Below are 19,384 nucleotides of genomic sequence, written 5' to 3'. Positions count from 1 at the left end.
CGTCCATCCAAATTAACAGGCTGTGTGTTGCAGCAGCACAGAAGAGGCCTGTGCTTTGTGTACTTTTGAAGTTCCAAAGCACTTGTCCCACCCACTCTTTGTGTCCACTCTTGCATTTTCATGAGTCTGGGGAAATATTTGGATTTGAATATGAAGTTAAGAAAGTTACATGAGCTGAGGGATGAAAGTACTGAGTAAATTAGCTAACCAGATAGAAGTAAACATGAGACTAGCATTGAAGGAAGGACAGGAGTAATCAACGCCTCTGGGTGGGCTTGAAACACCAACCTTTCGGTTAACAGCCGAACGCGCTAGCCTATTGCGCCACAGAGACAACATGTGTGGAAAATACCATTCTGATTATAGTGCTTGTTGGTAAATGACGACATGTCATTTCTTATTTGAAATGGACTAAAAAGTCTGTTTGTGAGAGATTGCATTTGAATTGGTTTTTCATGCCACTTCATCCATTGAGGAAACAAAGTATGCATCCCAGCTCGTCTGTGACCCATCTTCGACATGTTTGTTCAAGTGTGTCAGTTCCTCGTTAGTATAGTGGACAGTATCTCCGCCTGTCACGCGGAAGACCAGGGTTCGATTCCCTGACGGGGAGAGCCCTTTTCTAGTTCAGCCTTCAACTGGCTCCTAGAAAACACATTATCTTGCACCAACCCCTATTTGCTGGTGAAACCTCTATCAACTCCTACACACTCACGGTGGTGTCACAAAAATGGCCGCCTTCTTTGCAAGAATCAACAGGTAATTCATGAACCCCACAATTCTTTGCGACTCAAATATTTATTCTAAATGCACTGTCTGTTTCACAACATTTGTCCACATCTAAAGCTTTAGTGCTTCTGTCCTATATGGCACTTGTCACATTTCTGCTTCTTTTCAAAGACAGCTTTCAAAGAAGGACATGACATTGTTTTCTCACAATTAAGGTTAGGTTTTGGTAAGTTCAACAAGATGCCCACTGTGCATTACAGCTAAGTCGTCAGACCGATTGTTGTAATGCAATGACTTGACACCTCTTTCAATAGCATCCAATGACAGCCAGGTAGCCCTTTATCCTCCCGGAATATGGACAAATACAATTTGTAACTTGTCTGACAAAGACCTAAGAAGTTGTTTCCTTGGTGATGAGATCAATTCTCACCGCCAGGAAATCCCATCTTGTCCTTTTCCATTCACTTTAAAACTTAAAATTCCATATAATTGAAGTTCTTATAAACAAATACAAAACAAACCACACAGAACCTCAGAAAGAGTTTTCTGATAAAGGCAATCAGAAAGCATTGATCAGTCTTTCCGTCATTTCCAGCACATCCGAAAACAGTCTCCAAAGAGAAACAGGTCCGTTTTGTCTGAATGACTTGACATCAACCAAGTTTGTTGGTGATGTTGCTTGACAGTAAATATAATGCACTGTTACATTGTTGAGGACAGCTGAGCATAAGCATGACTGCTGGCTGAATGTCAGAAGTTGCATTCAAACAGGTGCCAGTACGAGACTGCAACTATAGCGCAGTGCGTCGGACTCCTCGTCCATCCTGACATCTTCCAGGACCAGCTTTGGAAAGTGTGAAACTAACAAGTGCTTGCTTGCTCAGAAGGCAAAGATTGAATTGAGAAAAAGGCCCTTTCTTTTTGAACTGAATTGTCAAGCAGGGCGTCTACTGAGGTGTTTTGCTTGTGGAGTAACCAAGATACTCAGTAGTTGCAATGTAGTGGAACTATGTCTGTTGGCAGCGCCAGGACGTTCTTCAGCCTACAGCCCTAGGGAAAGCTTGAGCGTCCATCCAAATTAACAGGCTGTGTGTTGCAGCAGCACAGAAGAGGCCTGTGCTTTGTGTACTTTTGAAGTTCCAAAGCACTTGTCCCACCCACTCTTTGTGTCCACTCTTGCATTTTCATGAGTCTGGGGAAATATTTGGATTTGAATATGAAGTTAAGAAAGTTACATGAGCTGAGGGATGAAAGTACTGAGTAAATTAGCTAACCAGATAGAAGTAAACATGAGACTAGCATTGAAGGAAGGACAGGAGTAATCAAAGCCTCTGGGTGGGCTTGAACCACCAACCTTTCGGTTAACAGCCGAACGCGCTAGCCTATTGCGCCACAGAGACAACATGTGTGGAAAATACCATTCTGATTATAGTGCTTGTTGGTAAATGATGACATGTCATTTCTTATTTGAAATGGACTAAAAAGTCTGTTTGTGAGAGATTGCATTTGAATTGGTTTTTCATGCCACTTCATCCATTGAGGAAACAAAGTGTGCATCCCAGCTCGTCTGTGACCCATCTTCGACATGTTTGTTCAAGTGTGTCAGTTCCTCGTTAGTATAGTGGACAGTATCTCCGCCTGTCACGCGGAAGACCAGGGTTCGATTCCCTGACGGGGAGAGCCCTTTTCTAGTTCAGCCTTCAACTGGCTCCTAGAAAACACATTATCTTGCACCAACCCCTATTTGCTGGTGAAACCTCTATCAACTCCTACACACTCACGGTGGTGTCACAAAAATGGCCGCCTTCTTTGCAAGAATCAACAGGTAATTCATGAACCCCACAATTCTTTGCGACTCAAATATTTATTCTAAATGCACTGTCTGTTTCACAACATTTGTCCACATCTAAAGCTTTAGTGCTTCTGTCCTATATGGCACTTGTCACATTTCTGCTTCTTTTCAAAGACAGCTTTCAAAGAAGGACATGACATTGTTTTCTCACAATTAAGGTTAGGTTTTGGTAAGTTCAACAAGATGCCCACTGTGCATTACAGCTAAGTCGTCAGACCGATTGTTCTAATGCAATGACTTGACACTTCTTTCAATAGCATCCAATGACAGCCAGGTAGCCCTTAATCCTCCCGGAATAAGGACAAATACAATTTGTAACTTGTCTGACAAAGACCTAAGAAGTTGTTTCCTTGGTGATGAGATCAATTCTCACCGCCAGGAAATCCCATCTTGTCCTTTTCCATTCACTTTAAAACTTAAAATTCCATGTAATTGAAGTTCTTATAAACAAATACAAAACAAACCACACAGAACCTCAGAAAGAGTTTTCTGATAAAGGCAATCAGAAAGGATTGATCAGTCTTTCCGTCATTTCCAGCACATCCGACAACAGTCTCCAAAGAGAAACAGGTCCGTTTTGTCTGAATGACTTGACATCAACCAAGTTTGTTGGTGATGTTGCTTGACAGTAAATATAATGCACTGTTACATTGTTGAGGACAGCTGAGCATAAGCATGACTGCTGGCTGAATGTCAGAAGTTGCATTCAAACACGTGCCAGTACGAGACTGCAACTATAGCGCAGTGCGTCGGACTCCTCGTCCATCCTGACATCTTCCAGGACCAGCTTTGGAAAGTGTGAAACCAACAAGTGCTTGCTTGCTCAGAAGGCAAAGATTGAATTGAGAAAAAGGCCCTTTCTTTTTGAACTGAATTGTCAAGCAGGGCGTCTACTGAGGTGTTTTGCTTGTGGAGTAACCAAGATACTCAGTAGTTGCAATGTAGTGGAACTATGTCTGTTGGCAGCGCCAGGACGTTCTTCAGCCTACAGCCCTAGGGAAAGCTTGAGCGTCCATCCAAATTAACAGGCTGTGTGTTGCAGCAGCACAGAAGAGGCCTGTGCTTTGTGTAGTTTTGAAGTTCCAAAGCACTTGTCCCACCCACTCTTTGTGTCCACTCTTGCATTTTCATGAGTCTGGGGAAATATTTGGATTTGAATATGAAGTTAAGAAAGTTACATGAGCTGAGGGATGAAAGTACTGAGTAAATTAGCTAACCAGATAGAAGTAAACATGAGACTAGCATTGAAGGAAGGACAGGAGTAATCAACGCCTCTGGGTGGGCTTGAACCACCAACCTTTTGGTTAACAGCCGAACGCGCTAGCCTATTGCGCCTCAGAGACAACATGTGTGGAAAATACCATTCTGATTATAGTGCTTGTTGGTAAATGATATGTCATTTCTTATTTGAAATGGACTAAAAAGTCTGTTTGTGAGAGATTGCATTTGAATTGGTTTTTCATGCCACTTCATCCATTGAGGAAACAAAGTGTGCATCCCAGCTCGTCTGTGACCCATCTTCGACATGTTTGTTCAAGTGTGTCAGTTCCTCGTTAGTATAGTGGACAGTATCTCCGCCTGTCACGCGGAAGCCCAGGGTTCGATTCCCTGACGGGGAGAGCCCTATTCTAGTTCAGCCTTCAACTGGCTCCTAGAAAACACATTATCTTGCACCAACCCCTATTTGCTGGTGAAACCTCTATCAACTCCTACACACTCACTGTGGTGTCACAAAAATGGCCGCCTTCTTTGCAAGAATCAACAGGTAATTCATGAACCCCACAATTCTTTGTGACTCAAATATTTATTCTAAATGCACTGTCTGTTTCACAACATTTGTCCACATCTAAAGCTTTAGTGCTTCTGTCCTATATGGCACTTGTCACATTTCTGCTTCTTTTCAAAGACAGCTTTCAAAGAAGGACATGACATTGTTTTCTCACAATTAAGGTTAGGTTTTGGTAAGTTCAACAAGATGCCCACTGTGCATTACAGCTAAGTCGTCAGACCGATTGTTCTAATGCAATGACTTGACACTTCTTTCAATAGCATCCAATGACAGCCAGGTAGCCCTTAATCCTCCCTGAATAAGGACAAATACAATTTGTAACTTGTCTGACAAAGACCTAAGAAGTTGTTTCCTTGGTGATGAGATCAATTCTCACCGCCAGGAAATCCCATCTTGTCCTTTTCCATTCACTTTAAAACTGAAAATTCCATATAATTGAAGTTCTTATAAACAAATACAAAACAAACCACACAGAACCTCAGAAAGAGTTTTCTGATAAAGGCAATCAGAAAGCATTGATCAGTCTTTCCGTCATTTCCAGCACATCCGACAACAGTGTCCAAAGAGAAACAGGTCCGTTTTGTCTGAATGACTTGACATCAACCAAGTTTGTTGGTGATGTTGCTTGACAGTAAATATAATGCACTGTTACATTGTTGAGGACAGCTGAGCATAAGCATGACTGCTGGCTGAATGTCAGAAGTTGCATTCAAACACGTGCCAGTACGAGACTGCAACTATAGCGCAGTGCGTCGGACTCCTCGTCCATCCTGACATCTTCCAGGACCAGCTTTGGAAAGTGTGAAACTAACAAGTGCTTGCTTGCTCAGAAGGCAAAGATTGAATTGAGAAAAAGGCCCTTTCTTTTTGAACTGAATTTTCAAGCAGGGCGTCTACTGAGGTGTTTTGCTTGTGGAGTAACCAAGATACTCAGCAGTTGCAATGTAGTGGAACTATGTCTGTTGGCAGCGCCAGGACGTTCTTCAGCCTACAGCCCTAGGGAAAGCTTGAGCGTCCATCCAAATTAACAGGCTGTGTGTTGCAGCAGCACAGAAGAGGCCTGTGCTTTGTGTACTTTTGAAGTTCCAAAGCACTTGTCCCACCCACTCTTTGTGTCCACTCTTGCATTTTCATGAGTCTGGGGAAATATTTGGATTTGAATATGAAGTTAAGAAAGTTACATGAGCTGAGGGATGAAAGTACTGAGTAAATTAGCTAACCAGATAGAAGTAAACATGAGACCAGCATTGAAGGAAGGACAGGAGTAATCAACGCCTCTGGGTGGGCTTGAACCACCAACCTTTTGGTTAACAGCCGAACGCGCTAGCCTATTGCGCCACAGAGACAACATGTGTGGAAAATACCATTCTGATTATAGTGCTTGTTGGTAAATGATGACATGTCATTTCTTATTTGAAATGGACTAAAAAGTCTGTTTGTGAGAGATTGCATTTGAATTGGTTTTTCATGCCACTTCATCCATTGAGGAAACAAAGTGTGCATCCCAGCTCGTCTGTGACCCATCTTCGACATGTTTGTTCAAGTGTGTCAGTTCCTCGTTAGTATAGTGGACAGTATCTCCGCCTGTCACGCGGAAGACCAGGGTTCGATTCCCTGACGGGGAGAGCCCTTTTCCAGTTCAGCCTTCAACTGGCTCCTAGAAAACACATTATCTTGCACCAACCCCTATTTGCTGGTGAAACCTCTATCAACTCCTACACACTCACTGTGGTGTCACAAAAATGGCCGCCTTCTTTGCAAGAATCAACAGGTAATTCATGAACCCCACAATTCTTTGCGACTCAAATATTTATTCTAAATGCACTGTCTGTTTCACAACATTTGTCCACATCTAAAGCTTTAGTGCTTCTGTCCTATATGGCACTTGTCACATTTCTGCTTCTTTTCAAAGACAGCTTTCAAAGAAGGACATGACATTGTTTTCTCACAATTAAGGTTAGGTTTTGGTAAGTTCAACAAGATGCCCACTGTGCATTACAGCTAAGTCGTCAGACCGATTGTTCTAATGCAATGACTTGACACTTCTTTCAATAGCATCCAATGACAGCCAGGTAGCCCTTAATCCTCCCGGAATAAGGACAAATACAATTTGTAACTTGTCTGACAAAGACCTAAGAAGTTGTTTCCTTGGTGATGAGATCAATTCTCACCGCCAGGAAATCCCATCTTGTCCTTTTCCATTCACTTTAAAACTGAAAATTCCATGTAATTGAAGTTCTTATAAACAAATACAAAACAAACCACACAGAACCTCAGAAAGAGTTTTCTGATAAAGGCAATCAGAAAGGATTGATCAGTCTTTCCGTCATTTCCAGCACATCCGACAACAGTCTCCAAAGAGAAACAGGTCCGTTTTGTCTGAATGACTTGACATCAACCAAGTTTGTTGGTGATGTTGCTTGACAGTAAATATAATGCACTGTTACATTGTTGAGGACAGCTGAGCATAAGCATGACTGCTGGCTGAATGTCAGAAGTTGCATTCAAACACGTGCCAGTACGAGACTGCAACTATAGCGCAGTGCGTCGGACTCCTCGTCCATCCTGACATCTTCCAGGACCAGCTTTGGAAAGTGTGAAACCAACAAGTGCTTGCTTGCTCAGAAGGCAAAGATTGAATTGAGAAAAAGGCCCTTTCTTTTTGAACTGAATTGTCAAGCAGGGCGTCTACTGAGGTGTTTTGCTTGTGGAGTAACCAAGATACTCAGTAGTTGCAATGTAGTGGAACTATGTCTGTTGGCAGCGCCAGGACGTTCTTCAGCCTACAGCCCTAGGGAAAGCTTGAGCGTCCATCCAAATTAACAGGCTGTGTGTTGCAGCAGCACAGAAGAGGCCTGTGCTTTGTGTACTTTTGAAGTTCCAAAGCACTTGTCCCACCCACTCTTTGTGTCCACTCTTGCATTTTCATGAGTCTGGGGAAATATTTGGATTTGAATATTAAGTTAAGAAAGTTACATGAGCTGAGGGATGAAAGTACTGAGTAAATTAGCTAACCAGATAGAAGTAAACATGAGACTAGCATTGAAGGAAGGACAGGAGTAATCAACGCCTCTGGGTGGGCTTGAACCACCAACCTTTTGGTTAACAGCCGAACGCGCTAGCCTATTGCGCCACAGAGACAACATGTGTGGAAAATACCATTCTGATTATAGTGCTTGTTGGTAAATGATATGTCATTTCTTATTTGAAATGGACTAAAAAGTCTGTTTGTGAGAGATTGCATTTGAATTGGTTTTTCATGCCACTTCATCCATTGAGGAAACAAAGTGTGCATCCCAGCTCGTCTGTGACCCATCTTCGACATGTTTGTTCAAGTGTGTCAGTTCCTCGTTAGTATAGTGGACAGTATCTCCGCCTGTCACGCGGAAGACCAGGGTTCGATTCCCTGACGGGGAGAGCCCTTTTCTAGTTCAGCCTTCAACTGGCTCCTAGAAAACACATTATCTTGCACCAACCCCTATTTGCTGGTGAAACCTCTATCAACTCCTACACACTCACTGTGGTGTCACAAAAATGGCCGCCTTCTTTGCAAGAATCAACAGGTAATTCATGAACCCCACAATTCTTTGTGACTCAAATATTTATTCTAAATGCACTGTCTGTTTCACAACATTTGTCCACATCTAAAGCTTTAGTGCTTCTGTCCTATATGGCACTTGTCACATTTCTGCTTCTTTTCAAAGACAGCTTTCAAAGAAGGACATGACATTGTTTTCTCACAATTAAGGTTAGGTTTTGGTAAGTTCAACAAGATGCCCACTGTGCATTACAGCTAAGTCGTCAGACCGATTGTTCTAATGCAATGACTTGACACCTCTTTCAATAGCATCCAATGACAGCCAGGTAGCCCTTAATCCTCCCGGAATAAGGACAAATACAATTTGTAACTTGTCTGACAAAGACCTAAGAAGTTGTTTCCTTGGTGATGAGATCAATTCTCACCGCCAGGAAATCCCATCTTGTCCTTTTCCTTTCACTTTAAAACTGAAAATTCCATATAATTGAAGTTCTTATAAACAAATACAAAACAAACCACACAGAACCTCAGAAAGAGTTTTCTGATAAAGGCAATCAGAAAGGATTGATCAGTCTTTCCGTCATTTCCAGCACATCCGACAACAGTCTCCAAAGAGAAACAGGTCCGTTTTGTCTGAATGACTTGACATCAACCAAGTTTGTTGGTGATGTTGCTTGACAGTAAATATAATGCACTGTTACATTGTTGAGGACAGCTGAGCATAAGCATGACTGCTGGCTGAATGTCAGAAGTTGCATTCAAACACGTGCCAGTACGAGACTGCAACTATAGCGCAGTGCGTCGGACTCCTCGTCCATCCTGACATCTTCCAGGACCAGCTTTGGAAAGTGTGAAACTAACAAGTGCTTGCTTGCTCAGAAGGCAAAGATTGAATTGAGAAAAAGGCCCTTTCTTTTTGAACTGAATTGTCAAGCAGGGCGTCTACTGAGGTGTTTTGCTTGTGGAGTAACCAAGATACTCAGTAGTTGCAATGTAGTGGAACTATGTCTGTTGGCAGCGCCAGGACGTTCTTCAGCCTACAGCCCTAGGGAAAGCTTGAGCGTCCATCCAAATTAACAGGCTGTGTGTTGCAGCAGCACAGAAGAGGCCTGTGCTTTGTGTACTTTTGAAGTTCCAAAGCACTTGTCCCACCCACTCTTTGTGTCCACTCTTGCATTTTCATGAGTCTGGGGAAATATTTGGATTTGAATATTAAGTTAAGAAAGTTACATGAGCTGAGGGATGAAAGTACTGAGTAAATTAGCTAACCAGATAGAAGTAAACATGAGACTAGCATTGAAGGAAGGACAGGAGTAATCAACGCCTCTGGGTGGGCTTGAACCACCAACCTTTTGGTTAACAGCCGAACGCGCTAGCCTATTGCGCCACAGAGACAACATGTGTGGAAAATACCATTCTGATTATAGTGCTTGTTGGTAAATGATATGTCATTTCTTATTTGAAATGGACTAAAAAGTCTGTTTGTGAGAGATTGCATTTGAATTGGTTTTTCATGCCACTTCATCCATTGAGGAAACAAAGTGTGCATCCCAGCTCGTCTGTGACCCATCTTCGACATGTTTGTTCAAGTGTGTCAGTTCCTCGTTAGTATAGTGGACAGTATCTCCGCCTGTCACGCGGAAGACCAGGGTTCGATTCCCTGACGGGGAGAGCCCTTTTCTAGTTCAGCCTTCAACTGGCTCCTAGAAAACACATTATCTTGCACCAACCCCTATTTGCTGGTGAAACCTCTATCAACTCCTACACACTCACTGTGGTGTCACAAAAATGGCCGCCTTCTTTGCAAGAATCAACAGGTAATTCATGAACCCCACAATTCTTTGTGACTCAAATATTTATTCTAAATGCACTGTCTGTTTCACAACATTTGTCCACATCTAAAGCTTTAGTGCTTCTGTCCTATATGGCACTTGTCACATTTCTGCTTCTTTTCAAAGACAGCTTTCAAAGAAGGACATGACATTGTTTTCTCACAATTAAGGTTAGGTTTTGGTAAGTTCAACAAGATGCCCACTGTGCATTACAGCTAAGTCGTCAGACCGATTGTTCTAATGCAATGACTTGACACCTCTTTCAATAGCATCCAATGACAGCCAGGTAGCCCTTAATCCTCCCGGAATAAGGACAAATACAATTTGTAACTTGTCTGACAAAGACCTAAGAAGTTGTTTCCTTGGTGATGAGATCAATTCTCACCGCCAGGAAATCCCATCTTGTCCTTTTCCATTCACTTTAAAACTGAAAATTCCATATAATTGAAGTTCTTATAAACAAATACAAAACAAACCACACAGAACCTCAGAAAGAGTTTTCTGATAAAGGCAATCAGAAAGGATTGATCAGTCTTTCCGTCATTTCCAGCACATCCGACAACAGTCTCCAAAGAGAAACAGGTCCGTTTTGTCTGAATGACTTGACATCAACCAAGTTTGTTGGTGATGTTGCTTGACAGTAAATATAATGCACTGTTACATTGTTGAGGACAGCTGAGCATAAGCATGACTGCTGGCTGAATGTCAGAAGTTGCATTCAAACACGTGCCAGTACGAGACTGCAACTATAGCGCAGTGCGTCGGACTCCTCGTCCATCCTGACATCTTCCAGGACCAGCTTTGGAAAGTGTGAAACTAACAAGTGCTTGCTTGCTCAGAAGGCAAAGATTGAATTGAGAAAAAGGCCCTTTCTTTTTGAACTGAATTTTCAAGCAGGGCGTCTACTGAGGTGTTTTGCTTGTGGAGTAACCAAGATACTCAGCAGTTGCAATGTAGTGGAACTATGTCTGTTGGCAGCGCCAGGACGTTCTTCAGCCTACAGCCCTAGGGAAAGCTTGAGCGTCCATCCAAATTAACAGGCTGTGTGTTGCAGCAGCACAGAAGAGGCCTGTGCTTTGTGTACTTTTGAAGTTCCAAAGCACTTGTCCCACCCACTCTTTGTGTCCACTCTTGCATTTTCATGAGTCTGGGGAAATATTTGGATTTGAATATGAAGTTAAGAAAGTTACATGAGCTGAGGGATGAAAGTACTGAGTAAATTAGCTAACCAGATAGAAGTAAACATGAGACTAGCATTGAAGGAAGGACAGGAGTAATCAACGCCTCTGGGTGGGCTTGAACCACCAACCTTTTGGTTAACAGCCGAACGCGCTAGCCTATTGCGCCACAGAGACAACATGTGTGGAAAATACCATTCTGATTATAGTGCTTGTTGGTAAATGATGACATGTCATTTCTTATTTGAAATGGACTAAAAAGTCTGTTTGTGAGAGATTGCATTTGAATTGGTTTTTCATGCCACTTCATCCATTGAGGAAACAAAGTGTGCATCCCAGCTCGTCTGTGACCCATCTTCGACATGTTTTTTCAAGTGTGTCAGTTCCTCGTTAGTATAGTGGACAGTATCTCCGCCTGTCACGCGGAAGACCAGGGTTCGATTCCCTGACGGGGAGAGCCCTTTTCTAGTTCAGCCTTCAACTGGCTCCTAGAAAACACATTATCTTGCACCAACCCCTATTTGCTGGTGAAACCTCTATCAACTCCTACACACTCACTGTGGTGTCACAAAAATGGCCGCCTTCTTTGCAAGAATCAACAGGTAATTCATGAACCCCACAATTCTTTGCGACTCAAATATTTATTCTAAATGCACTGTCTGTTTCACAACATTTGTCCACATCTAAAGCTTTAGTGCTTCTGTCCTATATGGCACTTGTCACATTTCTGCTTCTTTTCAAAGACAGCTTTCAAAGAAGGACATGACATTGTTTTCTCACAATTAAGGTTAGGTTTTGGTAAGTTCATCAAGATGCCCACTGTGCATTACAGCTAAGTCGTCAGACCGATTGTTCTAATGCAATGACTTGACACTTCTTTCAATAGCATCCAATGACAGCCAGGTAGCCCTTAATCCTCCCGGAATAAGGACAAATACAATTTGTAACTTGTCTGACAAAGACCTAAGAAGTTGTTTCCTTGGTGATGAGATCAATTCTCACCGCCAGGAAATCCCATCTTGTCCTTTTCCATTCACTTTAAAACTGAAAATTCCATGTAATTGAAGTTCTTATAAACAAATACAAAACAAACCACACAGAACCTCAGAAAGAGTTTTCTGATAAAGGCAATCAGAAAGGATTGATCAGTCTTTCCGTCATTTCCAGCACATCCGACAACAGTCTCCAAAGAGAAACAGGTCAGTTTTGTCTGAATGACTTGACATCAACCAAGTTTGTTGGTGATGTTGCTTGACAGTAAATATAATGCACTGTTACATTGTTGAGGACAGCTGAGCATAAGCATGACTGCTGGCTGAATGTCAGAAGTTGCATTCAAACACGTGCCAGTACGAGACTGCAACTATAGCGCAGTGCGTCGGACTCCTCGTCCATCCTGACGTCTTCCAGGACCAGCTTTGGAAAGTGTGAAACCAACAAGTGCTTGCTTGCTCAGAAGGCAAAGATTGAATTGAGAAAAAGGCCCTTTCTTTTTGAACTGAATTGTCAAGCAGGGCGTCTACTGAGGTGTTTTGCTTGTGGAGTAACCAAGATACTCAGTAGTTGCAATGTAGTGGAACTATGTCTGTTGGCAGTGCCAGGACGTTCTTCAGCCTACAGCCCTAGGGAAAGCTTGAGCGTCCATCCAAATTAACAGGCTGTGTGTTGCAGCAGCACAGAAGAGGCCTGTGCTTTGTGTACTTTTGAAGCTCCAAAGCACTTGTCCCACCCACTCTTTGTGTCCACTCTTGCATTTTCATGAGTCTGGGGAAATATTTGGATTTGAATATGAAGTTAAGAAAGTCACATGAGCTGAGGGATGAAAGTACTGAGTAAATTAGCTAACCAGATAGAAGTAAACATGAGACTAGCATTGAAGGAAGGACAGGAGTAAACAACGCCTCTGGGTGGGCTCGAACCACCAACCTTTCGGTTAACAGCCGAACGCGCTAGCCTATTGCGCCACAGAGACAACATGTGTGGAAAATACCATTCTGATTATAGTGCTTGTTGGTAAATGATGACATGTCATTTCTTATTTGAAATGGACTAAAAAGTCTGTTTGTGAGAGATTGCATTTGAATTGGTTTTTCATGCCACTTCATCCATTGAGGAAACAAAGTGTGCATCCCAGCTCGTCTGTGACCCGTCTTCGACATGTTTGTTCAAGTGTGTCAGTTCCTCGTTAGTATAGTGGACAGTATCTCCGCCTGTCACGCGGAAGACCAGGGTTCGATTCCCTGACGGGGAGAGCCCTTTTCTAGTTCAGCCTTCAACTGGCTCCTAGAAAACACATTATCTTGCACCAACCCCTATTTGCTGGTGAAACCTCTATCAACTCCTACACACTCACTGTGGTGTCACAAAAATGGCCGCCTTCTTTGCAAGAATCAACAGGTAATTCATGAACCCCACAATTCTTTGCGACTCAAATATTTATTCTAAATGCACTGTCTGTTTCACAACATTTGTCCACATCTAAAGCTTTAGTGCTTCTGTCCTATATGGCACTTGTCACATTTCTGCTTCTTTTCAAAGACAGCTTTCAAAGAAGGACATGACATTGTTTTCTCACAATTAAGGTTAGGTTTTGGTAAGTTCAACAAGATGCCCACTGTGCATTACAGCTAAGTCGTCAGACCGATTGTTCTAATGCAATGACTTGACACCTCTTTCAATAGCATCCAATGACAGCCAGGTAGCCCTTAATCCTCCCGGAATAAGGACAAATACAATTTGTAACTTGTCTGACAAAGACCTAAGAAGTTGTTTCCTTGGTGATGAGATCAATTCTCACCGCCAGGAAATCCCATCTTGTCCTTTTCCATTCACTTTAAAACTGAAAATTCCATATAATTGAAGTTCTTATAAACAAATACAAAACAAACCACACAGAACCTCAGAAAGAGTTTTCTGATAAAGGCAATCAGAAAGGATTGATCAGTCTTTCCGTCATTTCCAGCACATCCGACAACAGTCTCCAAAGAGAAACAGGTCCGTTTTGTCTGAATGACTTGACATCAACCAAGTTTGTTGGTGATGTTGCTTGACAGTAAATATAATGCACTGTTACATTGTTGAGGACAGCTGAGCATAAGCATGACTGCTGGCTGAATGTCAGAAGTTGCATTCAAACACGTGCCAGTACGAGACTGCAACTATAGCGCAGTGCGTCGGACTCCTCGTCCATCCTGACATCTTCCAGGACCAGCTTTGGAAAGTGTGAAACTAACAAGTGCTTGCTTGCTCAGAAGGCAAAGATTGAATTGAGAAAAAGGCCCTTTCTTTTTGAACTGAATTGTCAAGCAGGGCGTCTACTGAGGTGTTTTGCTTGTGGAGTAACCAAGATACTCAGCAGTTGCAATGTAGTGGAACTATGTCTGTTGGCAGCGCCAGGACGTTCTTCAGCCTACAGCCCTAGGGAAAGCTTGAGCGTCCATCCAAATTAACAGGCTGTGTGTTGCAGCAGCACAGAAGAGGCCTGTGCTTTGTGTACTTTTGAAGTTCCAAAGCACTTGTCCCACCCACTCTTTGTGTCCACTCTTGCATTTTCATGAGTCTGGGGAAATATTTGGATTTGAATATGAAGTTAAGAAAGTTACATGAGCTGAGGGATGAAAGTACTGAGTAAATTAGCTAACCAGATAGAAGTAAACATGAGACTAGCATTGAAGGAAGGACAGGAGTAATCAACGCCTCTGGGTGGGCTTGAACCACCAACCTTTTGGTTAACAGCCGAACGCGCTAGCCTATTGCGCCACAGAGACAACATGTGTGGAAAATACCATTCTGATTATAGTGCTTGTTGGTAAATGATGACATGTCATTTCTTATTTGAAATGGACTAAAAAGTCTGTTTGTGAGAGATTGCATTTGAATTGGTTTTTCATGCCACTTCATCCATTGAGGAAACAAAGTGTGCATCCCAGCTCGTCTGTGACCCATCTTCGACATGTTTGTTCAAGTGTGTCAGTTCCTCGTTAGTATAGTGGACAGTATCTCCGCCTGTCACGCGGAAGACCAGGGTTCGATTCCCTGACGGGGAGAGCCCTTTTCTAGTTCAGCCTTCAACTGGCTCCTAGAAAACACATTATCTTGCACCAACCCCTATTTGCTGGTGAAACCTCTATCAACTCCTACACACTCACTGTGGTGTCACAAAAATGGCCGCCTTCTTTGCAAGAATCAACAGGTAATTCATGAACCCCACAATTCTTTGCGACTCAAATATTTATTCTAAATGCACTGTCTGTTTCACAACATTTGTCCACATCTAAAGCTTTAGTGCTTCTGTCCTATATGGCACTTGTCACATTTCTGCTTCTTTTCAAAGACATCTTTCAAAGAAGGACATGACATTGTTTTCTCACAATTAAGGTTAGGTTTTGGTAAGTTCATCAAGATGCCCATTGTGCATTACAGCTAAGTCGTCAGACCGATTGTTCTAATGCAATGACTTGACACTTCTTTCAATAGCATCCAATGACAGCCAGGTAGCCCTTAATCCTCCCGGAATAAGGACAAATACAATTTGTAACTTGTCTGACAAAGACCTAAGAAGTTGTTTCCTTGGTGATGAGATCAATTCTCACCGCCAGGAAATCCCATCTTGTATTTTTCCATTCACTTTAAAACTGAAAATTCCATGTAATTGAAGTTCTTATAAACAAATACAAAACAAACCACACAGAACCTCAGAAAGAGTTTTCTGATAAAGGCAATCAGAAAGGATTGATCAGTCTTTCCGTCATTTCCAGCACATCCGACAACAGTCTCCAAAGAGAAACAGGTCCGTTTTGTCTGAATGACTTGACATCAACCAAGTTTGTTGGTGATGTTGCTTGACAGTAAATATAATGCACTGTTACATTGTTGAGGACAGCTGAGCATAAGCATGACTGCTGGCTGAATGTCAGAAGTTGCATTCAAACACGTGCCAGTACGAGACTGCAACTATAGCGCAGTGCGTCGGACACCTCGTCCATCCTGACGTCTTCCAGGACCAGCTTTGGAAAGTGTGAAACCAACAAGTGCTTGCTTGCTCAGAAGGCAAAGATTGAATTGAGAAAAAGGCCCTTTCTTTTTGAACTGAATTGTCAAGCAGGGCGTCTACTGAGGTGTTTTGCTTGTGGAGTAACCAAGATACTCAGTAGTTGCAATGTAGTGGAACTATGTCTGTTGGCAGTGCCAGGACGTTCTTCAGCCTACAGCCCTAGGGAAAGCTTGAGCGTCCATCCAAATTAACAGGCTGTGTGTTGCAGCAGCACAGAAGAGGCCTGTGCTTTGTGTACTTTTGAAGCTCCAAAGCACTTGTCCCACCCACTCTTTGTGTCCACTCTTGCATTTTCATGAGTCTGGGGAAATATTTGGATTTGAATATGAAGTTAAGAAAGTCACATGAGCTGAGGGATGAAAGTACTGAGTAAATTAGCTAACCAGATAGAAGTAAACATGAGACTAGCATTGAAGGAAGGACAGGAGTAAACAACGCCTCTGGGTGGGCTTGAACCACCAACCTTTCGGTTAACAGCCGAACGCGCTAGCCTATTGCGCCACAGAGACAACATGTGTGGAAAATACCATTCTGATTATAGTGCTTGTTGGTAAATGATGACATGTCATTTCTTATTTGAAATGGACTAAAAAGTCTGTTTGTGAGAGATTGCATTTGAATTGGTTTTTCATGCCACTTCATCCATTGAGGAAACAAAGTGTGCATCCCAGCTCGTCTGTGACCCGTCTTCGACATGTTTGTTCAAGTGTGTCAGTTCCTCGTTAGTATAGTGGACAGTATCTCCGCCTGTCACGCGGAAGACCAGGGTTCGATTCCCTGACGGGGAGAGCCCTTTTCTAGTTCAGCCTTCAACTGGCTCCTAGAAAACACATTATCTTGCACCAACCCCTATTTGCTGGTGAAACCTCTATCAACTCCTACACACTCACTGTGGTGTCACAAAAATGGCCGCCTTCTTTGCAAGAATCAACAGGTAATTCATGAACCCCACAATTCTTTGCGACTCAAATATTTATTCTAAATGCACTGTCTGTTTCACAACATTTGTCCACATCTAAAGCTTTAGTGCTTCTGTCCTATATGGCACTTGTCACATTTCTGCTTCTTTTCAAAGACATCTTTCAAAGAAGGACATGACATTGTTTTCTCACAATTAAGGTTAGGTTTTGGTAAGTTCAACAAGATGCCCACTGTGCATTACAGCTAAGTCGTCAGACCGATTGTTCTAATGCAATGACTTGACACCTCTTTCAATAGCATCCAATGACAGCCAGGTAGCCCTTAATTCTCCCGGAATAAGGACAAATACAATTTGTAACTTGTCTGACAAAGACCTAAGAAGTTGTTTCCTTGGTGATGAGATCAATTCTCACCGCCAGGAAATCCCATCTTGTCCTTTTCCATTCACTTTAAAACTGAAAATTCCATATAATTGAAGTTCTTATAAACAAATACAAAACAAACCACACAGAACCTCAGAAAGAGTTTTCTGATAAAGGCAATCAGAAAGGATTGATCAGTCTTTCCGTCATTTCCAGCACATCCGACAACAGTCTCCAAAGAGAAACAGGTCCGTTTTGTCTGAATGACTTGACATCAACAGAGTTTGTTGGTGATGTTGCTTGACAGTAAATATAATGCACTGTTACATTGTTGAGGACAGCTGAGCATAAGCATGACTGCTGGCTGAATGTCAGAAGTTGCATTCAAACAGGTGCCAGTACGAGACTGCAACTATAGCGCAGTGCGTCGGACTACTCGTCCATCCTGACATCTTCCAGGACCAGCTTTAGAAAGTGTGAAACCAACAAGTGCTTGCTTGCTCAGAAGGCAAAGATTGAATTGAGAAAAAGGCCCTTTCTTTTTGAACTGAATTGTCAAGCAGGGCGTCTACTGAGGTGTTTTGCTTGTGGAGTAACCAAGATACTCAGTAGTTGCAATGTAGTGGAACTATGTCTGTTGGCAGAGCCAGGACGTTATTCAGCCTACAGCCCTAGGGAAAGCTTGAGCGTCCATCCAAATTAACAGGCTGTGTGTTGCAGCAGCACAGAAGAGGCCTGTGCTTTGTGTACTTTTGAAGCTCCAAAGCACTTGTCCCACCCACTCTTTGTGTCCACTCTTGCATTTTCATGAGTCTGGGGAAATATTTGGATTTGAATATGAAGTTAAGAAAGTTACATGAGCTGAGGGATGAAAGTACTGAGTAAATTAGCTAACCAGATAGAAGTAAACATGAGACTAGGATTGAAGGAAGGACAGGAGTAACCAACGCCTCTGGGTGGGCTTGAACCACCAACCTTTCGGTTAACAGCCGAACGCGCTAGCCTATTGCGCCACAGAGACAACATGTGCGGAAAATACCATTCTGATTATAGTGCTTGTTGGTAAATGATGACATGTCATTTCTTATTTGAAATGGACTAAAAAGTCTGTTTGTGAGAGATTGCATTTGAATTGGTTTTTCATGCCACTTCATCCATTGAGGAAACAAAGTGTGCATCCCAGCTCGTCTGTGACCCATGTTCGACATGTTTGTTCAAGTGTGTCAGTTCCTCGTTAGTCTAGTGGACAGTATCTCCGCCTGTCACGCGGAAGACCAGGGTTCGATTCCCTGACGGGGAGAGCCCTTTTCTAGTTCAGCCTTCAACTGGCTCCTAGAAAACACATTATCTTGCACCAACCCCTATTTGCTGGTGAAACCTCTATCAACTCCTACACACTCACTGTGGTGTCACAAAAATGGCCGCCTTCTTTGCAAGAATCAACAGGTAATTCATGAACCCCACAATTCTTTGTGACTCAAATATTTATTCTAAATGCACTGTCTGTTTCACAACATTTGTCCACATCTAAAGCTTTAGTGCTTCTGTCCTATATGGCACTTGTCACATTTCTGCTTCTTTTCAAAGACAGCTTTCAAAGAAGGACATGACATTGTTTTCTCACAATTAAGGTTAGGTTTTGGTAAGTTCAACAAGATGCCCACTGTGCATTACAGCTAAGTCGTCAGACCGATTGTTCTAATGCAATGACTTGACACCTCTTTCAATAGCATCCAATGACAGCCAGGTAGCCCTTAATCCTCCCGGAATAAGGACAAATACAATTTGTAACTTGTCTGACAAAGACCTAAGAAGTTGTTTCCTTGGTGATGAGATCAATTCTCACCGCCAGGAAATCCCATCTTGTCCTTTTCCATTCACTTTAAAACTGAAAATTCCATATAATTGAAGTTCTTATAAACAAATACAAAACAAACCACACAGAACCTCAGAAAGAGTTTTCTGATAAAGGCAATCAGAAAGGATTGATCAGTCTTTCCGTCATTTCCAGCACATCCGACAACAGTCTCCAAAGAGAAACAGGTCCGTTTTGTCTGAATGACTTGACATCAACAGAGTTTGTTGGTGATGTTGCTTGACAGTAAATATAATGCACTGTTACATTGTTGA

At 42.5% G+C, this 19,384-nt stretch overlaps 20 non-coding genes across 20 annotated transcripts; 11 read left to right on the top strand and 9 right to left on the bottom strand.

Moving 5' to 3' along the window:
• The first annotated feature begins 541 nt into the window (after positions 1-541).
• On the top strand, positions 542-613 carry trnad-guc (transfer RNA aspartic acid (anticodon GUC)). The gene has a single exon. It is a non-coding gene; the product is annotated as a tRNA-Asp (tRNA).
• Positions 614-2,055: 1,442 nt separating this feature from the next.
• trnan-guu (transfer RNA asparagine (anticodon GUU)) lies at positions 2,056-2,129 on the bottom strand. Its single transcript has one exon. It is a non-coding gene; the product is annotated as a tRNA-Asn (tRNA).
• A 207-nt stretch (positions 2,130-2,336) lies between these two features.
• On the top strand, positions 2,337-2,408 carry trnad-guc (transfer RNA aspartic acid (anticodon GUC)). Its single transcript has one exon. It is a non-coding gene; the product is annotated as a tRNA-Asp (tRNA).
• A 1,720-nt stretch (positions 2,409-4,128) lies between these two features.
• Positions 4,129-4,200, top strand: trnad-guc (transfer RNA aspartic acid (anticodon GUC)). Its single transcript has one exon. It is a non-coding gene; the product is annotated as a tRNA-Asp (tRNA).
• A 1,442-nt stretch (positions 4,201-5,642) lies between these two features.
• On the bottom strand, positions 5,643-5,716 carry trnan-guu (transfer RNA asparagine (anticodon GUU)). The gene has a single exon. It is a non-coding gene; the product is annotated as a tRNA-Asn (tRNA).
• Positions 5,717-5,923: 207 nt separating this feature from the next.
• trnad-guc (transfer RNA aspartic acid (anticodon GUC)) lies at positions 5,924-5,995 on the top strand. Its single transcript has one exon. It is a non-coding gene; the product is annotated as a tRNA-Asp (tRNA).
• Positions 5,996-7,437: 1,442 nt separating this feature from the next.
• On the bottom strand, positions 7,438-7,511 carry trnan-guu (transfer RNA asparagine (anticodon GUU)). Its single transcript has one exon. It is a non-coding gene; the product is annotated as a tRNA-Asn (tRNA).
• Positions 7,512-7,715: 204 nt separating this feature from the next.
• On the top strand, positions 7,716-7,787 carry trnad-guc (transfer RNA aspartic acid (anticodon GUC)). The gene has a single exon. It is a non-coding gene; the product is annotated as a tRNA-Asp (tRNA).
• A 1,442-nt stretch (positions 7,788-9,229) lies between these two features.
• Positions 9,230-9,303, bottom strand: trnan-guu (transfer RNA asparagine (anticodon GUU)). Its single transcript has one exon. It is a non-coding gene; the product is annotated as a tRNA-Asn (tRNA).
• Positions 9,304-9,507: 204 nt separating this feature from the next.
• On the top strand, positions 9,508-9,579 carry trnad-guc (transfer RNA aspartic acid (anticodon GUC)). The gene has a single exon. It is a non-coding gene; the product is annotated as a tRNA-Asp (tRNA).
• A 1,442-nt stretch (positions 9,580-11,021) lies between these two features.
• On the bottom strand, positions 11,022-11,095 carry trnan-guu (transfer RNA asparagine (anticodon GUU)). Its single transcript has one exon. It is a non-coding gene; the product is annotated as a tRNA-Asn (tRNA).
• A 207-nt stretch (positions 11,096-11,302) lies between these two features.
• On the top strand, positions 11,303-11,374 carry trnad-guc (transfer RNA aspartic acid (anticodon GUC)). The gene has a single exon. It is a non-coding gene; the product is annotated as a tRNA-Asp (tRNA).
• Positions 11,375-12,816: 1,442 nt separating this feature from the next.
• On the bottom strand, positions 12,817-12,890 carry trnan-guu (transfer RNA asparagine (anticodon GUU)). The gene has a single exon. It is a non-coding gene; the product is annotated as a tRNA-Asn (tRNA).
• Positions 12,891-13,097: 207 nt separating this feature from the next.
• On the top strand, positions 13,098-13,169 carry trnad-guc (transfer RNA aspartic acid (anticodon GUC)). Its single transcript has one exon. It is a non-coding gene; the product is annotated as a tRNA-Asp (tRNA).
• Positions 13,170-14,611: 1,442 nt separating this feature from the next.
• trnan-guu (transfer RNA asparagine (anticodon GUU)) lies at positions 14,612-14,685 on the bottom strand. The gene has a single exon. It is a non-coding gene; the product is annotated as a tRNA-Asn (tRNA).
• Positions 14,686-14,892: 207 nt separating this feature from the next.
• On the top strand, positions 14,893-14,964 carry trnad-guc (transfer RNA aspartic acid (anticodon GUC)). The gene has a single exon. It is a non-coding gene; the product is annotated as a tRNA-Asp (tRNA).
• A 1,442-nt stretch (positions 14,965-16,406) lies between these two features.
• On the bottom strand, positions 16,407-16,480 carry trnan-guu (transfer RNA asparagine (anticodon GUU)). Its single transcript has one exon. It is a non-coding gene; the product is annotated as a tRNA-Asn (tRNA).
• Positions 16,481-16,687: 207 nt separating this feature from the next.
• On the top strand, positions 16,688-16,759 carry trnad-guc (transfer RNA aspartic acid (anticodon GUC)). The gene has a single exon. It is a non-coding gene; the product is annotated as a tRNA-Asp (tRNA).
• A 1,442-nt stretch (positions 16,760-18,201) lies between these two features.
• On the bottom strand, positions 18,202-18,275 carry trnan-guu (transfer RNA asparagine (anticodon GUU)). Its single transcript has one exon. It is a non-coding gene; the product is annotated as a tRNA-Asn (tRNA).
• Positions 18,276-18,482: 207 nt separating this feature from the next.
• Positions 18,483-18,554, top strand: trnad-guc (transfer RNA aspartic acid (anticodon GUC)). Its single transcript has one exon. It is a non-coding gene; the product is annotated as a tRNA-Asp (tRNA).
• The last annotated feature ends 830 nt before the right edge of the window (positions 18,555-19,384 follow it).

This window comes from Oryzias latipes, chromosome 11 (assembly GCF_053564925.1).
Source record: "Oryzias latipes strain Hd-rR chromosome 11, Olatipes_Hd-rR_3.1".
NCBI classification, from domain to species: domain Eukaryota; kingdom Metazoa; phylum Chordata; class Actinopteri; order Beloniformes; family Adrianichthyidae; genus Oryzias; species Oryzias latipes.
The sequence above is the reverse complement of the archived record's forward strand: the minus strand, read 5'-3'. Positions and strand labels throughout refer to the sequence as shown.